This window comes from Macrotis lagotis, chromosome 1 (genome assembly GCF_037893015.1).
Source record: "Macrotis lagotis isolate mMagLag1 chromosome 1, bilby.v1.9.chrom.fasta, whole genome shotgun sequence".
NCBI lineage: Eukaryota > Metazoa > Chordata > Mammalia > Peramelemorphia > Peramelidae > Macrotis > Macrotis lagotis.
The window spans coordinates 670,002,645-670,021,999 of NC_133658.1; positions in this window are offsets into that span (position 1 = coordinate 670,002,645).

Below are 19,355 nucleotides of genomic sequence, written 5' to 3' on the forward strand. Positions count from 1 at the left end.
TAACTGTGTGACCTTGAGCAAGCCATTTAACCCCATTGCCTTGCAAAAAAACTAAAAAAAAACTAGACTGGGTTGAATGGGAAAAGAGATTCAAAGAGCTAATAATGAGGAGAGGAATACCTTAAAATCTTTCCCCCAATATGTCCTCTATTCCATCAGCCCTCTTCCTTTCTCTTATCCCCTTCCTCTCCTACTTTTCTGTAGGATAAGAAAAATTTCTATAGCCAATTGGGTTTGTAAGTAATCTCTCTTTGAGCCAATTCTGATGAGGGTAAGGCTCACTCACTCCCACTCAGTTCCCACCTCTTCCACTTTTCTTTTTGACCTCTTTCACAGTTTTTTCTTATCTCTTTTATGAGAGATAATTTACCCCATTCTACCTTCCCCTTTTCCTTTCTCCCAGGCCCTTTCTCTAACCCCTTAATTTTATATTTTTTAGGTATCTTCTCTTAACGTTCAACTCATACCTATGCCCTTTGTGTGTATGTGTGTGTATATGTGTGTATGTGTATATATATATATATATATAGATAGATAGATAGATAGATAGATACATGTATCTATATATATATACATTTATGTGTATATATATGAGTGCATATACACATGTATATATGTGTGTGTCATCTTCCTATGTAGAATTAATATTAACAGTTCTATATCATTAAGTCTTCATTTCCCTTTCCTATTGACCTTTTTATTTTTCAATTAGTTTCATATTAGAAGATGTGATGAACAGACTGCTCTCAGAAAAATATGGATTTTTATGAATTCATGCAAAATTAAATGTCCTATGTAGAAAATAAAAGCAACTTTTGTAGGTTGATCAATTGTGAATAATTTAGCTTTTCTTAGCAATTCTTTGATCCAAGACAACTCACATTTGTGATAAATAATGTTATCCATCCCCTGAGAAAAGTGGATGGTATATGAATATAGATTGAAGCATTCTTTCACTTTCTCACTGATGGATGGAGTGGGATGGGAGGAAGGGAGAAAATATAAAACTCAAAGTTGCAAAGATGAATGTTAAAATTGTTTTACATATAGTTGGAGAAAAATAAAATATTAAAGAATTTTTTTAAAAGTGAACTTTGAGCAGAAGTTAGGATTAAAAGTAAGGATAAAACAATTGTCCTTTTAAGATGACTGAGAGCCTTTCAGGAAAGACTCCAGAAGTTTGATCTGGTTGAAGCATGGATACCTTCTGGAAGACTCCTGAATCAACAAATAGGAAACACTGGGGGCAGATGGATCAGACAGCAGCCTCAATTTCAGAAACTTTCACCTCACAGACAGGGTAAGAGTCAGACAGTTGAGCAGGGTAACAATGTAAACTCCTTCAACAGTCCCAGTTTGTCAGGCTCAGTTGTGGGTAACCAGATGTAGTCTTGGGTTGCAGTTGTGAATAAAAAGGAGCAAGGGCACACTCATTGAGCGCAGTAGTAGAAGGACTAGGACCCTGATGGGCAGTTGTGGGAGAGATGAGTTCCTAGGTTCAGTTTCAGGGCAGGGGAGAGTTGAAGTTGCAGCCAGAAGAGGCTCAGCAGAGAACAAGAATATTTTCAGTGATAATATGTCTAGAGACATATTTGGCTCAAGGTTGTAGAGGAGTGCCTTAGGTAGGGCACAGAGACTTGCTTTAAAACAGCAGTATGAAAACATGAAGAATAATGTTTTACCTTGGGACTTTAATTTGTCTATAAGAAGTTGCTAAAATAATAATAATGATTTAGCAAAGAAGAGAGAACCAGACCACAGGTATCTAGTGTAGCAGGAGAATTTGGGGGACAGAGAAGTGTTGTGTGTGTATGTTGGGAACAGAACTTGTGACTTTCTGTATAGTTAAAATGCTGTACTTTACTATATGGACCTGGTAAGTGGCCACTTGTATGACCTTGCTCTTACCCTTAAGGCAGGACCATGCATGATGCCAGTAGACATCAAACATACTCAATAAGTAACAAATGCAATTCATGCAGAGTGCAAAAACCATGAAACTCATACACAGATTGTCAATTTATGTCAGGTATTATGACCCCTGTGGCATGCATAGTGGAAAACCAAACCAATACCAGGTGTTAGGACACCCCTTAAATGCTGCCTTTGCTCTATCTCCTGCTGAAGGGATACTCAAGAAATCCTCACTTCCTCATTCATTCTCTTCCTAATTGACTCCTGTTTAGGTTGGTTTGGTTTCTTCTCCCTTTCCTTTCTCTAAGCTGGGTCCACTTGCTCCAGTTTCGTTCTGCTATACTAATGTGGTCCCAGCTCCATGCCACTGAATCTATGTTGATCTAAGTTCTCTTTTTTTTAGGTTTTTGCAAGGCAAATGGAGTTAAGTGGCTTGCCTAAGGCTACACAGCTAGGTAATTATTAAGTGTTTGAGGTCTGATTGGAACTCAGGTACTCCTGACTCCAGGGCCAGTGCTCTATCCACTGCACCACCTAGCTGCCCCTATTTTTTCTTTTTAACTTGACTACACTCTTAGTCATTTTTTCTCAAGTCTCTTTTTTTGTTTAATTTTATTACTCACCTCCTTCCTCAGCTTTATGTCTCTTGTTATCTTTTAGTAACTCACCCCTTTTAACTTAGCAATCCTCTTTTCTGTTCTCCCCAGTCATCTCTTTACCTAATTCAATTACATAAATTTGATTCCCACATGACTACTCTCCCTCCTTAGTGATCAATGAATTCTAACATTACTTTTCTTTCACTCAAGTTCTGTTAATCAACCTTTAAGAAACTCACTTTTGCTACTTCTTCAAAGAACCTAACTTATCAACAATTTGTAGTAGTTTGTGGACTTTTTGTTGCAACTTGTAACTGCTTGTGCAACCTGTGAATTAAAGTCTAATTCTTTCTTACCTCTCAAATTCAGAGAGTTCTATGATTTCCTCACTAAATGAACCATAACTGCCCCCCTCTCTCTGGCAACACTATTATGGACATAGAAAAGTTCTGAGCTCATACTCAGAAGATAGAGAAGTTAAAAAGTCACTTCTACTTCAGAGAAAAATTTCAAATAGTCTTAATCTCCAAAGAGAACATTAAAAAAAAGGAAAAATAAAATCATTCAAGTTAAAAAATTATGAAAAGAAGGTTTTTTAGGAAAAGAGATCTGAAAATATAAAAAGGAAAATAATTACTTAAAAAAACTAGAAGTGGACAAGGAGAAGCTAATGTTGTTATAAGACACCAAGAAATAATGAAACAAAATAAAAACAATGAAGAAGAAAAGGTGTACCATCTTATTAGAAAAATTCTTATCTAGAGAACAGATCAAGAAGAGACAATACAAGAATTTTTAGACTACATGAAAGTTATGATTGTTTTAAAAAAGTCTATATGTAAAATTATAAAGAATAATTCATGAATACTACCCTGAAATTCTAGAATAAGAGGGTAAAATAGAAATGAAAACAAATTAAAGGTTGCAAAATCCATCAATCTCACCTAAAAGAGATCCCAAGATGAAAACTCACCAGAACATCAAAGTGCCTATGTTAAGGAGAAAATACATCAAATATCAAGAATAAAATAATTTAAATACTGTACAACTACAGTCAGAATAACACAAGATATATCACCTTCCATATTAAAAGACTGAAGGACTTGAAATATTATATTTCAAAGAACAAAAAGATTTGGATTTGCAAGCAAGAATAACTTATTCAGCAAAGTTGAATATAATGCTGAATAAAAAAAGAACATTTAATGAATTTGAAAGACTTTCATTTCTTTGTGACATAAGAGTAAAGCTCAAAGGATAATTTAACATTTAAGATCCAGGAGAAGCATAAGGTAACCATTAAAGACAAATTATACATGATTCATCAAAGTTAAATTGTTTATTTATTATGTGGAAAAATGGTATCTATATTCTTTTATAAAAAATAATTTCATTTATTTTTCCAATGATATACATTGGCAGTTTTTACCAATTATTTTTTGCAAGGCTTTGAATTTTACAATTTTTCTCCCTCCCTCCCTTTTCCTCCCCCCCCCAATAGAAAGCAATCTGAAATAAGCTTTACATTTGTAACCATGCTAAACATAGATTGAAATTGAATGTGTTATGAGATAAGAATCAGATCCAAATAGAAGAAAACATTAGAGATAACAAAATTATATAATATATGACACATAATACAAAATACATAAGGCAATGATATCTATAAGTCTTAAGAAATTATTACTTTGGCAATTTGAAAGAACATAGAAGGTTTAGGGTTGATTTGATTATGATGGAATAATTCTAAAAATTAAAATAAAGTAGGTAGAGAAAAGTGGAAGTAGAAATAGGGGAAGATGAAGGTTAGGTTATGCTAGAACATATTCTCATCAGAACTGGATTAAAGAGGGTATAATATAAACAACCAATTATGTATAAAAGTTATTCAATTTTATAAAGAAATAGGAAGGCTAGAAAACAGGATTAGAGAGGTTTTTTAGGAGGATATATAGATCAAGAAGTAGGACAATGAGGGAGAGGAAAAGAGTGTTCAGATTAAGGAGGTAGTAATTAAAAATAAATGTTATGTGTGAGGTAGATTAGAGAAAAAAGAGAAGATAAAAAGGATCATAGAGAGGAATAACAGGATAGCAGGAAATACACAGTTGATAATTATAAATTTTCTTATGTGTTAGATAATCCATAAAATAAAGCAGCAGAGTAGATTAAAAAGCAGAAGTTGACAACATGTTTTCTATTAGAAACACATTTAAAAATGATAACTATAGCTAGAGTCAAGATGACAGAAGAAAGTTAGGGAATGGGGGCAGCTAGGTGGCGCAGTGGATAAAGCACCAGCCCAGGAGTAAAGAGTACCTGGATTCAAATCTGGTCTCAAACACCTAATAATCCCCTAGCTCTGTGGCCTTGGGCAAGCCACTTAACCCCATTTGCCTTGCAAAAATAACCTAAAAAGAAAAGAAAAGAAAATTAGGGAATGAATTGAGCCTTCCCCCAAATCCATTCAAGCAACATTAAATAAAGTCTCAAAACAAATTCTGTAATGGCAGAACCCACAAAAGGATGGGGAAAACAATTTTCCTGACAAAGATAACTTAAAGTCAGCAGGAAGAATCTATTGAACCCTGGAGCAACTGAATCTATGATGGCAGTACTGATTTTTAAATCTCTCAGCTAACATATGGTAAGGGGTTCAGACAAAAGTTCAGAAAATGATAGGGGTTTCTTTGCTGGCACAAGAGATAGGATTTTGCTGCATTTCCCATACAACTATAAAGGTCACAGTTTTGAGTCTTACTCCTCAGGTGAAAAAAAAAGAATAAGCACACCAGAGCTTGTGTTTGCTGAGAAGCTGGAACATGGCCATCATTCCAGAGTGGAAAAGAGTTCTTGTGATTGTTCACAGACAAGAGCATAGGCTAGAAGATTAGTAAAGGCATCTCTCCCTATATTATACCACTTTGGAAGAATAAAAAAATTACAGATTCCTAGACTTGTCTTTGAAAACAGTTCCACAAAAAAACATGAAGCTTGATACAGTGACCCCTTTAAAGTGGAAGCAGAGCTCCACTTTAGCATAAAGTTAAAAACCAATAAATAGGGTGGGAAAATGAGCAAACAATAGAAAAGGATGCTGAATAAAGAAAATTATTATAGTGATAGGGAACATCAAAGCCCAGACTCAGAAGTAAAAACTGTTATATCCAAAGCTTCACTGAAAATATAAATTGGAGGAATTCTGGCCAAGATGTCAGAGAGAAGGCAGGCACTGTGCTAAGGTCTCCTGATTTCCCCCTCAAAAATAACATGAAAGAAACCTCTTAACAGAAATTCAATTGACAAAACCCAGAAAGAGAAGCTAGGAGAAGAACACCTACCAAAATATTTGTCTCAAGGGTACTTTGGGGGAACCGGGAGCAGAGAGCAGAGAGAAAGTAGGGATGGGTGAAGCAAGAATCAATCTTAGCCATGGAGGCTTTGATGAGTGGGCGGTCCAAAGACCAACTTTAGCCAAGGGATCTTTGACTGAGGGAGCAGAGTTCTATGGAGCCCCAGTCTGGCTAGAGGGTGAATTCCAGCAGAGTTGCAGAGCACAGTTGGACAGCGACCTGGGACTTGGGCACCCTGCACTCCATACTTTTAGATGTGCCCTCTTCCCAGAACAATCAGTAACTGCCCCCTCCATCCCCTAAGGCTCAGTTGTGGGCAACAGAGCTCCCTTAGCTGCAAGGGAGATTAACAGCCTCCCACAGGGCCCAGCCCACATTGGGCAAGGACAGTTCTGACCCTGCAGCAACCCCTCACTCCCTCAAGGTCTAGGGAGAGGGCCTCAAACACTCCAGAGAAAGTAACCAGCAACCCCTACTAGCCAGCCCACTTGGTGTTATTAAGCCAAGTGAAAAAAGCTACTAGGGTTTTCAAAAGCAAACATCTGAGAGCCAGCCCCTCCTTTACCACAAGAACCTAGGAAAATAAAGAAAGGTCAACTAAAGGCGGGGGGCATTGAGAAATACTGAGAAGACACAGATCCTAACCCAGAGAGATCTAAAATTTCTGAGAAGAATAGGAATTGATCTCCAGCCCACAAAACCTTCCTTGAAGAAATCAGGAAGGAGTTAAAAAATCAATTAGAAAAATTGGGAAAAGAAACTCAAGAGAAAATTAACATCTTGCAACAGGAAAACAAATCCTTGGAAAATACAGTTGGACAAATGAAAAACAAGAATAATTCTCTCAGATCCTCCACTGGGCAAATGCAAAAAGAAAATAATTCTCTCAAAACTACACTTGGGCAAATGAAAAACTCCTTCAGAAATAGAATTGACCAATTGGAAAAGGAGTGCAAAAGGTAAATGAAGAAAATCCTTGTCTAAAAAAAAAGAATAGAATCTGTGGGACCTAATGACTTCATGAGCCAACCAGATTCTGTTAAACAAAACCAAAAGATAGAAAAAAATAAGAAAATTTAAAAGACCTCATCCTTAAAACCACTAACATCAAGGAGAGATAGCTGCAGAATTATTGGTCTTCCTGAAAACATTGAAGAGGGGAAAAAAAGCCTGTAGTTAATATTAAAGGATTTAGTTGCTGAAAACTGCCCTGATATTATGGAATCAGAGGGCAAAATAGTTAATGAAAGAATATGTCAATCCCCTCTAGAAAGGGATCCTAAAATGAAAACACCAAGGAATATTGTGACCAAATTCCAGAACTAACAAATAAAAAAGAAAATCCGCATGCACCTAGAAAGAACCAATCTAAATACCAAGGAACCATAGTAAGAATTACACAGGACCTGGCTGCATCAATATTGAAGGATTAAAGGGTCTGGAATGAGATATTCCAAAGAGCAAGTAAGCTTGGAATGCAGCCAAAATCCATTATCCTGCAAAACTGAGCTTTCTCTTCCAGGGAAAAAGATGGACTTTAAATGAAATTGGAGACTTCCAATATTTCCTGATGAAAAGACCAGAGATAAATAGAAAATATGGACATTAAATAGCAGACTCAAGATATAAGAAAAAGAAAAAAAAGAGGGGGGAAAGAAAGAAAGAAAACTGCTATCTAATATGATGAAACTAGCTTTATCTCCAGCTGGAGAAAGATTCTCATAACTCTTGGGAATTGTAAATCTATTGGAGAGAATATACTTAGCCAGAAGTAATGGCCACTCATGATTTTTCTGTAACTCAGATAGAATCATTTAAAAACAATACCTCCTTAAAAAAGGAGGACAGTAAGCAGACAGGAGGATGGAGGAGACTGAATGGGGAAAATCTCATTACTTTAAGAGGTACAAAGGACTCACTGCAATAAAGGGGAAGAAGGGAGGAAATGAGAAACACCTGAATCTTCCTCTCATCAGACTTGACATAAAGTTAACATACATACACACAGTTAAGAAAATTATCTTACCTTTGAAGTATTAAAAGGGGAAAAGGGGAGGGGGGGGAAAGGAAAAATAAGAGAAGGAAGAGAAGGAAGAAGAGGCAAAGGGAAAGGGGAAAAAAAGGGGAGGGTGGTTGGATATAGAAGTCCAAACACACTAAAGGTGGTGGTATTCAGAAACAAAGTACTGGGTAATATGGATAAAGGGGGGGAAGGGGGAAAATATAAACAGAGGGAAGATAGCATGGAGGGCAACAAAGAGTTAGTAATTATAATTTTGAATGTGAATGCAATGAACTCTCCCTTAAAATGTAGGTGAATAGCAAAGAGGATTAAAAATAAGAATTCTACAATATGTGCTTACAAGAAACTCATTTGAAGTAAATATATATATATATATATATATATATATATATATATATATATATATAGAGAGAGAGAGAGAGAGAGAGAGAGAGAGAGAGAGAGAGAGAAGGTAAAAGGTTGGAGCAAAATATATTTTACTTCACCTGAAGTGAAAAAAAGCAAGGGTAGTAATCCTTATCTCAAACAAAGTAGCTGCAAAAATAGATAGCATTAAAAGAGATAAGGAAGGAAACTTTATCCTACTAAAAGGCACCATAGACAATAAAGTGATTTCAATACTGAATATGTATGCACCCAATGGTATAGCATCTAAATTCTTAGAGGAGAAGCTGAAAAAACTACAGAAAGACATAGCAAAACTCTACTAGTGGGAGACCTCAACCTCCCACTCTAAGATTTAAATAAATCTAAACATAAAATAGAGAAGAAGGAAGGTAAGGAGGTAAATAGATTGTTAGAAAGCCTAGACATGATAAACTTATTGAGAAAATTGCATGGGGACAGAAAGGAATATATATATTTTTGTGCAGTAAATGGCACTTATACAAAAATTGATCATGTACTAGGGCATAAAAGCCTAATGATCAGTTGCAGAAAGGCAGAAATAGTAAATTACATCTTTCTCAGATCATAATACAATAAAAATCCCTTGCATATTGGGCCAGGGACATGTAAACCCAAAACTAATTGGCAACTAAATAGCCTCATTTTAAAGAATGATTGGATCAAACAACAAATTATACAAAGAATTAATGATTTCATTCTAGATAATAACAATAATGAAACAACATACCAAAACCTATGGGATACACTCAAGGTGTCTGTCCAGGGATATATTATATCTTTAAATGCTTACATGAATAAATTAGAGAAAGAGGAAATCGATGAACTAAATATGCAACTAAATATTTTGGAGAAAGAACAAATTTGAAACCCCCAATTAGATACCAAATTAGAAATTCTAAGATATTCTAGATATTAGAAATTCTAGATATTTCAAAAATTGAAATAGCAAGAAAACTATATTAAATAAAACCACAAGTTGGTTTTATGAAAAAACCAGTAAAATTAATAAACCCTTGTTTACTTTGATTAAAAAAAGAAAGAAGAAAAACGAATTGCTATTATCACAAATGAAAAAGGTGAACTCACCAGCAATGAGGAGGAAATTAAAGCAATAATTCAAAATTATTTTGTCCAACTCTTTGCCAATATACATGACAATTTAAGTGAAATGGATAAATAGCTACAAAAATACGTTACCCAGATTAAATGAAGAGGTAATTGAATACCTAAATAGTCCTATCAGAAAAAGAAATTCAACAGGTCATTATTGAACTCCCTAAGAAAAAATCTCCAGAATCAGATGGATTCACAAGTAAATTCTATCAAACCTTTAAGGAACAATTGGTTCCAATTCTATATAAACTCTTTGGAAATATAGGTGAAGATGGAACTCTGCCTAACTTTTTCTATGACAGTAATATAGTGTTGATATCTATACCATGAAAAGTTAAAACAGGGAAAGAAAATTATAGACCTATCTCCCTGATGAAAGCAGATGCAATTTTTTTTTCTTTTCTTTTTTTGCAAGGCAATGCAGTTAAGTGACTTGCCCAAGGCCACACTGCTAGGTAATTATTAAGTGTCTGAAGCTGGATTTGAACTCAGATACTCCTGACTTCAAGGCCAGTGCTATAGCCACTGAGCCACCTAGCTACCCTGTAGATGCAAAATTCTTAAATAAAATCTTAGCAAAATTCCTACAATGAGTTACCACTAGGATAATACATTATGATCAAGTGAAATTTATGCCAGAAATGCAGGGTTGGTTCATTATTAGGAAAACTCTTAGTATAATTAATTATATCAAACATATCAGAAATCAGATTTTTAAATTAGCAGAGGCTGAAAAAGTTTTTGACAAAATACAGCACCCATTCCTACTAAAAACACTATAGAGCATAAGAATTAATGGATTGTTCCTTAGAATAATAAGCAGTATCTATCTAAAACCATCAACAATCATTATATGCAATGAGTATAGGCTAGAGGCATTCCCAATAAGATCAGCAGTGAAACAAGGATGCCCATTGTCACCACCACTATTCATTGTTGTATTAGAAATCTTAGCTTCAGCAATAAGGGAAGAAAAAGAAATTAAAAGAATTAGAATTGGGAAGGAAGAGACTCTTTGTACTCTTTGCAGATTACATGAGGGCATACCTAGAGAATGCCAAAAAAAATCATCTAAAAACTACTAGAAATAATTACCAACTCTAGCAAAGTCACATGATATAAAATAAACTCACATAAATCCTCAAAATTTCTATATATGACTAGCAAGATGCAGCAGAAAGAGCTAGAAATAGAAATCCCATTCAAAATAATTTCAGACAATATAAAATACCTGGCAATCTAACTGCCAAGGTTGACTCAAAAACTTTTTGAAAACAATTACAAAACACTTCTACACAAAATAAGAGTTAAATAACTGGGCAAATATCAACTTCTCATGGATAGACCAAGCTAATATTTTTTTTTTAAAAAAGACAATTCTACCAAACTTAAACTACTTCTTTAAGGCCCTACCAATCAAAATCCCCAAAAAATTTCTTTAACGAATTAGAGAAAATTGCAAGTAAATTCATATGGAGAAATAAAAAGTTGAGAATTTCCAGGGATTTAATGAAAAAAAGTGGAAAAGAAGGTGGCTTAGCCCTACCAGATCTAAAATTATATTATAAAGCATCAGTCATCAAAACTCTCTGGTATTGATTAAGAAATAGAGAGGTAGATCAGTGTAATAGACTAGATGCAATAGCAGGAAGTAATTATAGTAATCTTCTGTTTGATAAACCCAAAAAGCAAGAGAAGCCGAACCAGAAGAACATTGTACACCCTATCAGCAACATGTGGGTGATGATCAACCTTAATGGAATTGTTCATTCCATCCGTGCAACAATCAGGCACAAATTTTGGAGTATCCATGATGGAGAATACTAGCTGTATCTAAAGAAAGAATTGTGGAGTTTCAAGAAAGACCAAAGACTATTACCTTTAATTTAATAAATAAAAATGAAAATGTTATCTTAGTATATAATTTTGCTATCTCTTATACTTTATTTTTCTTCCTTGAGGATATGATTTCTCTCTCATCACATTGAACTTAGATCAATGTATACCATGAAAACAATGTAAAGACTAACAGACTGCATTCTGAGGGGGTGGGGGGTGGGAAGCAAGATGGGGAAAAATTTGAAAATTCAAAATAAATAAAATCTTTCTAAAAAAGAAAAAAAGAAATTAGCTTACAATGGCTAAGTGATGTGTTTATCATCACACAGCTGAAAAGTGTCAGGGGCTTAGGTTGAACACCAAGTCTTCTTAACATGAAGTACTTAAACCACTTTGTTAAACTCTCTAATGAAAAATAAATAAAATTTGAAGTTTGCAAGGTCTTAGATGAAGGAAGAAAAAAAGGTGAGGGATGGGAGGAAGATATTGCTGTATATTAATATACCAAATTTTAATTTCCTTAACTCCCCCAGTAGTGTGCTATGATTGATATTTGGATTTTATGCATTATTTGGATGATTCTGTTGATTTCTTAAGGTTGAGGGGAAAGAAATATAATTCACACTCCACTCACATTTGTTGGGAAGGAAGCGTTGCACAATATAAGGAACATTGGGTTTAAAGTTCCAATATTTGAGTTTTGTCTTCTACTATCCATGTGGTCTTGGTCAATTCCTTAACCTTTCTGAGTCAGTTTCTACATTTGTAATAATGACTTTGTAGGGTTGTAGTAAGCAAAACAGAAGACGTATTTTTAAACATTAAAATGTCATGCGAATATAAACTGGTTAAAAAATATAAATTGGTTTTAGGCAATGGAAGAGCTAATTTTTCCTTAAATAAAATAAGAGAGATAGCAGAAAAGTTAGGAAGAGATAAGAGAGGGATATAAAAAAATCAAGAAAAACATAGTCAACAGTTTGGTAAAAAGGGCACAAAAATACTGAAGAAAATAATACCTTAAAATAGAATAGGGCAAATGGTAAAAGTTGTTCAAAAATTCACTGAAAAATCCTTGTTAAATAATAGAAGGTTCTTTAGCAGTACCCGAGTTTAAACGATACTATAAGTACGTAAGTATCAAAACTATCTGATATTGATTAAAAAAAAAGAAAGGTAGATTGGGGGGGCGGTAAACTAAAAACATATAATTCACAGCAGCAAAAAAATATAGTGATCTTGTATCTGACAAAAGTAAAGATTTAAACTTTGGGGATAAGAAATTATTATTTAGTAAACAAAAATGTTGGGAAAGATGGAAAGTATTCTTGCAGAAATTGAGCATAGATCGGTATCTTATAGCCTTCACCAAGAAAAGGTGAAAATGAATATATATATATATATATATATATATATATATATATGGAAATTAGAAGAGCAAGAAACATATTATCTATCATATTTATGGATAGGAGAACAATTAATGAATAAACAATAAATGGAGAGCATTGTGTTGTATAAAATAGATAATATCAATTACATTAAAACTAAAAAGGTTGTGTAAAAATAAAACCAATATAATCAAGATTTGAAGAAAATGGAAAAATTGGGAAAAAAATTTTATAGTTTTTCAGATAAGGGTATCATATCACATACAAAAGTACTGTTCAATTTTTAAGAATATTAGTTATTTACCAATTGAAAAATGGTGAAAGAAAATGAACAGGAAAATTTTGTTTGAAAAAAATCAAAATTCTATATAATAATATTAAAAATGCTTTAAATCGCTATAGACTAGAGAAATGCAAACTAAAACAACTTAAAGATATGATCTTATGCCTATCAGATTGAAGGAGAAAGTGAAAAATGTTTTAGAGAATGTGAAAAAAATTGAGGCACTAATTCACTTTTTGATAGAATTGTGAATTGATCCAACCATTTTGGAGTACTATCTGAAATTATGCAAAAAGAGTTACAAAATTGTGTGCACCCTTTGACCTAGCAATATCACTCTTATGTTTATCTCAAAGAGATAAAAAAAAATAAAGGAAAGGAACTATTTGTACTAAAATATTTATAGCAGCATTTTTTTTTTGAGGTGACAAAACATTAGAAATTGAGGAGAAATGGATCAATTGAGGATCGGATGAAAAGATTGCAGTGATTGTGGTGGAATAATAATGAGAGAAATCTTCAAATTAAAGTGAACAGAATCAAGAAAACAATGTACACAGTACCAGTATTTTCCTGAGTTCTAAGGAGACTTTTAGTGGTGGGTAGATTGAGATTTGGAAGGAGAGGATGAGGAGGGACTTTGGAGAAGTTGAGAAGATGAGGGAGAAGTTGAGAGTACTTTTAAAGGGGTGGGTGTTAATGAGGAATGGAGATGTTAGGGTAGAAGATAAGGTAATAGAGACAGGGTTAAAAGAGAGTCTGAGAAAGAAGATAGTAAGCAAATATAAGAAGGAGAGAAATTAACAATTAATAATTATAACTGAATATGAATGGGAAGTTTAAAGCAACTCTTTGTAACAGCAAAGAACTGGAAATTGCAGGGATCCTTAGCAATTGTGGAATGGCTAAAATAGTTGTGGTGTATGGTTGTAATGAAATACTAATGTGCTATAACACATATTGAGCTCAATGATCATTGACACCAAGGAAAGTTACCACATGGTAAAGAGCAAAGTGAGCAGAACCAAGAGAATATTGTAAATGGTAATGGCATTATTGTTTTGGGACTTTTTTAGGTATTTGCAAGGCAATGGGGTTCAGTGGTTTGCCCAAGGCCACAGCTAGGTAATTATTAAGTGTCTGAGGCCGGATTTGAACTCAGGTACTCCTGACTCCAGAGACAGTGCTCTATCCACTGCACCACCTAGCCACCCCCAAGCATTATTGCTTTAAGAATGATTTTGAATGACCAAGTCATTTTGATTTTATAAATATACAAATTAAAAATAAAAAACATATGAAGAAAGATACTATCTTCATCCCGAGAAATGTTAAATAGAAGTATGTATAGAATTATTTTACATACATAGGTGTAGTAAATGCATAGTTCTATAAGGTAATGTGCAGCCAAAAAAAAAGATGTTGCACATGAACCTGCAAATCTATTGTGTATAATTTAATATACAATTTAGTAAACATATAATAAAGTTATCATGTAAATTTCTCCTCCCCTTGCCCCTGCACTAGAGATAGCTACTATGCTGAGAATGGTCAATAAGATGAGTTGTAGATTTAAAGACTAGCTATAGGGATAATGGATAGGAGATTATTAGAATAACCTAAGCAATATAAAATAAGAGCTCTAACCAAAATGGTAGAAGCAACATGAAAAGGAAGAGAGAGTACATTTGACAAGATTTAGAAACTGATTAGGCATAGGCCTGAAAAAGAGAGGAGTGAAGATCAATATAGGGGGAAGCAGAAGTGATTTTTTTTTCACTACACATAAAGAAGAAACATGTGTTGAGAAAAGAGAACAAAAATCTGGCAGAGATGTATTAATTTGAAATGAGGGAAGGATTTCAGTTATCTAGACATCTGCTGGATGTCCCTGATGACAACAGAAGTGCAGTTATTATTATTATTATTATTGCTTGAGTTACCTTAATGATGATAAGTCCTTCAAAAGTCTGATCTATTAAGGGGAAGTTCTATTCTGAATCTGAGTTTTACTCTTAGGTAAGTGCTGTTTTGCTAGGGTGAAAATTAAAAGACTTTTGGGAAGAAAGTAAAACTAATCCTCAAAGTCTGAGATAGGAACGATGTGGAAATCCAGATATAGTCATATATACCACTTAGATTTTAGAAAAGTAAATTTCAGGGAGATCATAGGAAAGATAAGTGGTATTTCATTGACTAAAATGTTACAGGATAAGGTAGCCTAGAATATAAGTGCCTAAGAGTAAGCTCTGCTATGAATAAAATGCTGAAGATATAAAATGAAATAAATCTAATGAGAAAGGGAAAAGAGATTTGTCTGAACAGATACATGCAAATGCAAAGGGATTCCCAAGCAACTTTGATTTTAAAAAGAAATGTACATAGTATGGAAGTAAGACAAGAAAAAAAAAAAGAATTTAAGAGGTTTGTATAATCCAGTCAAAATAATTCAAGGAATTTGAAAGCTCAGAACTGAGATTAAGGAAAGTTCATAATAATGTTTGTCCTTCATTTCCAAAGAAGACGACGACATCAGGGAGGTGATGCCATGACAAGCATGAGAATTGGATTTGAGTGAGTGGATGTTAGACTAAATCACCAGTCTCACTTTCTCTTCTGAAGACCAGATATGGAGGTGGTTCTACATTTGAGGTAATCAGGGTTAAGTGACTTGCCCAGGGTTACATAATTAGGAAGAGTCATATGTCTGAGACCGGATTTGAGCTCCTATTCTCCTGACTCAAGGATTGTGCTCTATTTACTGTGCCACCTAGCTGCCCTCAAGGATAGCTAAAGAAATGATCAAAGAAAGCACAAGGCCTTTATTGAGGATTGAAAAACATTGTCAGGGGCAGTTAGGTGGTGTAGTGGAGAAAGAACTGATTCTCTAGTCAAGAGAGCCTGAGTTCAAGGCTACCCTTAGATATTTAATATTTACCTAGTTGTGTGAGCTTGGGCAAGTCACTTAACCCCTCCCCCATCTTGCAAAAAGGAGAAAGAAAATGACCTTTTTTAAGATGTTGATAGGCAAAAATAATTAATAAAGAGTAGACAGTCCAAGTTAGACAAGGAGATAGTAAGAGAGAATCTAGCTTCCCTTCAGGAAATCAAACATCTTGTTCTAATGAATTACATCCCCTGGAAGACATGATTACTTAATCACTATCAGAAATATTTGCAAGATTATGAAAAATTGAAGAGGACCTTTCATATTTGGAAAGGGCAAAGATTGCCCCAATTTTCAAAAAAAGGAAGGAAGGAAGGAAAGAAGAAGGGAAGGAAGGAAGAAGGGAAGGAAGGAATCAGTTACCTTGCTATTCTTTCCCTTCTGTTGCTCTAAATGAATTTTGTTACTATTGGCAATTAGATTGGTATGGCACTGAAAAAGTTATTTAATTTGAGTAGAATTATCATTTTTATTATATTAGCTTGAATTAGCCATGAGCATTTGACATTTTTCCAGATATTTAGATCTGACTTTATTTGGGTGACAAGTGCTTTATAATTGCATTTATACAGTTTCTGCATTTGTCTTGGGAGGTAGAATCACGAGCATTTAATGTTGTCTACTGATACTTTAAATGTAAATTCTCTTTCTATCGCTTGCTCTTGGGCTATGTTATCATATATAGAAAAGGTGATGCTTTATGTGGGTTTGTTCTATATCCTGCTACTTTACTGAATCTGTTAATTGTTTCAATGAGTTTTTTAGATGATTTTCTCAGGTTCCGTAAGTATATCATCATATCATCTGCAAAGAGTGAAAGCTTAGTTTCCTCATTGCTAATTCTGATTCCTTCAATTTCTTTTTCTTCATTTATTGCTACTGCTAGCATTTCTGATACAATGTTGAATAGTAATGGTGACAATGGGTCTCCTTGTTTCACCCCTGATTTTATTTGAAATGCTCTGAGTTTATTCTCATTTGATATAATTCTTGATGGTTTTAGATAGATACTATTCATTAAGGCAAATTCCATTTATTTCTAAACTTTCTAGTGTTTTTTTACACTTTTTTATTTAAGGCAATGAGGTTAAGTGACTTGCCCAATTATTGCCCAATTATTATAATAATTGCTAGGCAATTATTAAGTGTCTGAGGAAAGATTTGTACTCAGGTCCTCCAGATTCCAGGGCCGGTGTTCTATTTACTATGTCACCTAGCTGTCAATCTAGTGTTTTTAATAGGAATAGATGTTGCATTTTATTAAAGGCTTTTGCAGCATCTATTGATGTAATCATAGAGTTTCTATTGTGTTTGCTATTGGCATGTTTAATTATGTTGTGTGTTTCCCTAATATTGACACAATCCTGCTTACCTGGTATAAATGCTTTCTGAACATGGTTTATTATCCTAGTAATAAGCTGCTGTAGTCTTATTGCTAAAATTTTATTTTATTTAAGATTTTTGCCTTGATATTCAATAGGGAGCTTGGTTTTTAATTTTCTTTGTTTTGTTTCTTCCTGGTTTAGGTTTCAGCACCATGTTGGTGTCCTAAAAGGAATTTGGCAGAGTGTCTTCTCCTACTTTTTTTGTTTTTGCTTTTTGCAGGCATTGGGGTTAAGTGATTTGCCCAAGGTCACATAGGTAATTATTAAGTTTCTGAGGCTGGATTTGAACTCAGATCCTCCTGACTCCAGGTCCAGTGCTCTATCTACTGTGCCACCTAGCCACACGCTTCTCCTAATTTTTTAAAATAGTTTATATAGAATAGGTATTAACGACTCCTTAAATGTTTATTAGAATTCAGTTGTAAATTCATCTGGACCTGGAGACATTTTCTTAGGGAGTTTATTGATGGTTTGTTGAATTTCTTTTTCCAAAATAGGATTAATTATGCTATTTCATCTTATGTTAATCTGGGCAGTTTGTATTTTTGCACACATTCATCCATTTCACTCAAGTTATCAAATTTATTGGCATACAGTTTGGCAAAGTAACTCTGAATGATATATTTTTATTAATTATTTATTTTATTTTCATCTATTTTTACATGCATATTGTCAAGTTACAAAATTTCCCTCCATCCTTCCTTCCCACCCCCCTCCCCTCAGTAGTAAACAGTCAGGTTAGCATTTTACATACATATTTTGTTAAACATATTTACAAATTAGTAATTTGGGGCATGAAAAGTTAGGATTAAGGGAAAGAGATACATAAGAGATAATTTTTATAAAGTGTTCATCAGATTCAGTAGGGGCTTTTGTTTTTTATTTTTTTCTGCTTTGTTTTGTTTTTGTTCCTCTGGTTGGGGATAATATAGACCATTACCAGTCTAATAGAGTTGTCCTAGCTCTGTGGACTATTGAGAGGAGTTGCTTCCATCAAGGTTATTCATCTCATAATGTTGTTTTTGTACTAATAAAATTCATGCTGCCAAAATTAGAAGAAAAACAAAAAAAACCAGAATGAATCTTCACAACCAGATTTCTGATAAAGGTCTAATTTCTAAAATACAAAGAGAATTACATCAAATCTATAAGATCACAAGTCATTCCCCAATTGATAAATGATCAAAGGATGTGAACAGACAGTTTTAGAATGAAGAAATTAAAGCTGTACATAATCATATGAAAAAATGTTCCAAATAACTGTTGATTAGAAAAATGCGAATTAAAACGACAATGAGGTATCATCTCATACCTATTAGAATAGCCCAAATGAGAAAAAGGGTAGATGATCAATGTTGGAGAGGTTATGGGAGGATTGGGATATTGGTGCATTGTTGGTGGAGTCGTGAACAGATCCAACCTTTCTGGAGCACAATATAGAACTATACCCAAAGAGCAATAAAACTGTTCATACCCTTGACCCAGAAATTCTAGAACTATATCCAGAAGAATTATATCTTTAATTTCCTCCTCATTGGTGGTTGGTTTGACCTTTCCATTTTTGATATTGGTAATTTGGTTATCTTTTTTTCAATCAAGATTAACCAAAAGTTTGTCTGTTTTGTTGGCTTTTTCATAAAAACAACTTATGAGAATAATGGTTTTCTTGCTTTCAACTTTATTAATCTCTCCCTTGATTTTCAGAATTTCTAACATGGTATTTAGTTGGTGAAGTTTAATTTGTTATTTTTCTAGATTTTTTTAGCTGCATACTCAATTCATTGATCTTCTCTATTTTATTCATATGGGCTTTTAGAGATATAAAGTTTCCCCCTCAAAACTGCCTTGGCTGCATCCCAAGAATTTTGGTATGATGTCTCACTGTTATAATTTTCTTGGATATAATTGTTGATTATTTCTACTATTTGCTGTTTAATCCACTCATTATTTAAGACAAAGTTATTTAATTTCCAATAAGTTCTTGGTTTATCTTTACATGATAGTTTATTACATGTAATTTTTATTGCATCATGGTCTGAGAAGTGGCATTTATTATTTTGGCCTTTTTGCATTTGATTATAATGTTTTTGTTCCCTAGTA